Source organism: Saimiri boliviensis, chromosome 8 (assembly GCF_048565385.1).
Source record: "Saimiri boliviensis isolate mSaiBol1 chromosome 8, mSaiBol1.pri, whole genome shotgun sequence".
Classification (NCBI taxonomy): domain Eukaryota; kingdom Metazoa; phylum Chordata; class Mammalia; order Primates; family Cebidae; genus Saimiri; species Saimiri boliviensis.
Genome location: NC_133456.1, coordinates 80,181,180 through 80,184,815, shown reverse-complemented (window position 1 = coordinate 80,184,815; position 3,636 = coordinate 80,181,180). Strand labels below are relative to the sequence as shown.

Genomic DNA, 3,636 nt, shown 5'->3' with positions numbered 1-3,636 from the left:
ATTTTTAGACACTGGAATAATGGAAAGTAAAAGGAAAATCTTTATTTTGTTAATTTGAACAGAATCTATGCTGAGAAAAGTACTAACAATGAACTCTTTATAAACAAATGCAAGCATACACATACATAATTAGGTATGCAGAAACGTTAAGCTGCCTTCAGGCATACTCCAAGATTTTAATATTCAGTCAAGTGAAGTATTCTGATTACTTGAGAATAACTCCATATGCCAGAGCTAGGGTTTTCATTTTTCAAATCAAAATTTGTTTTCTTAAATTTTGAAGCACTTTGCATGGCTTTTGTCCATTAGAACCTACTATAAGATTTATTGGTACCGTAGGGTCAATATCCAAACCATTAATCATGGTTTTGTAAATGTGCAAAATTTGTTTCAAGGAATGCCTTTACATATAAAAGATTGTTTATGGCATGACTTAGGGTATCTAGTTATAACTACTGGTAATTCTACTTATTTCAAAGATCATTCTTAAAATCTAAATTAATAAGGCAAATTATTTTTACCTGACTTTAATATTACCTGTCAAGTCACAGCATGGTCTTTTCAAAAGTTCTGAGGAGGCAGGGAACTTTGGCAGAGAGGTTGACAATTCAGGCAGATAGTAGCTTCTTGAAAGTATGATTCTTATCTTATTTTTTATTTTCCCACATTGCTTAGCATGGAGCCTCAAAGTAAATAGCCAATAAATGCTAAGCTGACAGTGTTAGACGTTTAAAGATCCATGCATTTTTCATCGAAATACGAGTTGTTGAAATGTTGGGTAAATCTAGTATTAACAGGCACTTGGTTGTTAAAGAATAAAAACCCATTTAGACTTTATGCAAAAACTGTTGCCCACTTTATTGAAATCCTTCATGCCCTCCAACAGATTCCTTTTCATATAATGACATCATCACAGCAGCAGAGCTTTCATGATGTCAAAATACTTACAGATTTGAAACTTCATCATGACAATTACAACAAAGTATTCAGTGCTCTTCTCTGATCCCTCAAATGACAAGAGCAAAACTGAACTGGGCATCATTGCCAAGACACAAACAAGGTGAATGCAGAATTTAAATTTGCAATCCTCTAAATAAAACATTCTCCCTGACAAAAGCAAATGCCTCTGCGGTTCACCTTTAGCAGTAACTTCTGATTGCTCCATTTCAAAGTCTTCAGAGGCATTGAAATTGAGAATCTTTAGGTACTTTTCTAACATGGAGGTTTCTAGGAGCTAAATAGGTTAGAAGCTTCACAATACATTCCTGCACAGTAGGGAGAAAAAGTGATTTCATTTCTCCAGAGGACTACAGTATGTACCCATAGCTAGATAAGAGAAATCCTGATGATTATTCACGAGACCTTTAGGCAAATCTTATGTTCTTAGACACCTCTCATAAGAGCACCAAATGTCGCTTAAATCAGTGATTCCACAGGAAGTAATCCCCATTTCTTTCCTGCCTAGGATTTTGGAGTGTAAAATCAAGGGGGGAAAAAAAGGAATCAACTTCTAGGCTGAGTTAGAAGAGTTAGAAAAAAATGGTGTGATTATTTTTATTTATAAATTTATATCCTTTATGAACATAACATTAAAAGTTTTTGTGTATTTTTAACCACATAGAGATACACTTATTTTAATTAATAAATGAACTGACAGATGTGGATATTCTCAGTCCTCAGCTTAAAGGTGTTATTTGGAAGATCTGCAGAAGCCTTAGCTCAATGGCGTCCTAGATGATTACTGACTCTCAGGCATGCCAGCTGTGCTAACCAACCTTTTCTTTTGCTGGAACAATTTATTCCCTTCATGCTACCACCTCCTGTAGTTCAAGGAAATGCATACTTTATTTCAAAGGATGAAAGGAGGAAAAAGACATGCAGATAGATAAAGTACTTTCAAATGAACACTTCTTTGGGACAATAATAAATAGGTTACCTAGAAAATCTCAAGTTTATTAATGCATTCACAAGTCAATCATAATAGGGAAGTGAATAATGTAAGGAGAAATGTTAGCATGTGAAAACTGTTTTAACATTTAGCTTGGAAGACAGACTGAAGTTGGAAAATACAATAAAATATGCACAAGCACTAAGTAAACAGCATAAGATAAAAGCAACCCATTGGTAATACTGTCTCATATTTATTGATAAATCAATTTAGAGTTCGATCTGTTTAATATCTATGTAACATTGTCAGGACAGATAACATAAGGTCTTTCTTACCTATGATGGAATTTACAAGGCATAAAGTAGAGGGAAGTTATTCCTTCCAAATCAGAAATATTCTCTATGAGGTAATCTTACTACTTTTCACTCTTCAGTGATTGAGATCTTTTCTTTTTTCACTTACAAAATATAGTTTAAGAGGACACACACACACATAGCACTCTAGCTAGCACTCTATAAGCACTGATAGTGATCCTGACTTGACCCTGCCAGATATGAAAAGTTTACATTGCAGTAAAGGATAATGTCATGTTACAATGGTAAGAGCCACACTCATATGGATTTTATAAACCAAGTGCAAAGGACGACTCATAAAGCAGACCAGTAGATGTCACCTACAATTTATGGTGAGAAAGGATGGAAGCTGAGACGAACCAGATTAAGAATGATCTTGAAAGGTAGCTACCAGTGTAAAGCCAGAGCTGAGTTTCTTGATATTCCACAATGGGTGAACCGCAGCAAGTGAGTGCACTTTCACCACCTCCAATGCAATCTATCAAAGAATATATGAATGAAAATATTCAAGAAGGCTTAGCTCCCAAGCCTCCCGCTCCAATAAAAGACAGGTATATGATGTTTGTCAATCAGTTCCAATGTGATGATCTTATCCACCCTTTGGAAAGTCAGAGCATCAAACAGCTTCATCCTATGCAGTTTGATCACAAGAAAGAACTGAGAGAAAACTTAATATGTCTATCCTTATTAATTTCTTGGATCTTTTAGATATATTAATAAGGAGCCCTGGTAGTATAAAACAAGAAGAGAAACTAGAAGATCTTAAGCTTTTTGTACATGTGCATCATCTTATATATGAATACAGACCCCACCAAGTAAAAGACACCTTCAGGGTCATGATGGAAGTCCAGAAACAGCAACAGCTTGAAGCAGCTGAGAGGTTTCAAAAGCACCTGGAATGAGTAATTGAAATGATTCAGAATTGCTTGGCTTCTTTGCCTGATGATTCGCCTCATTCAGAAGCAGGAATGAGAGTAAAAACCAAACCAATGGATGCTGATGATAGCAATAACTGTACTGGACAGAATGACCAACGAAGAGAAAATTCAGGTCATAGGAGAAATCAGATTACAGAGAAAGATGCTGCCTTGTGTGTCCTAATTGATGAAATGAATGAAAGACCATGAAAGATGTTTCTATTTTCTTTTTTTCCTTTTGATAAATAGCATCAAATATTATTTTCTTTTGGACAGTCTTAAGAGAGGTTTCCCTAAAATGTAAACCGCTTTAATCTTGACTCCAATTTTTTCAATTATGTGATGTCATAGGCAGTAATTTTGCTGAATAACAGGCATAGGCAAATGAATACCCCTGCACTAATAATCACTTTAGAAAGCAAAGTGTTAGCTGCTGTGGTATGGGACATTCCCATGTTTTGGAGTTGCAGTAAAACTT

The 3,636-nt window shown here is 35.2% G+C and overlaps 1 pseudogene; it reads left to right on the top strand.

Moving 5' to 3' along the window:
* The first annotated feature begins 2,670 nt into the window (after positions 1 to 2,670).
* On the top strand, positions 2,671 to 3,368 carry LOC101042363 (mediator of RNA polymerase II transcription subunit 7-like; annotated as a pseudogene).
* Positions 3,369 to 3,636: the final 268 nt, after the last annotated feature.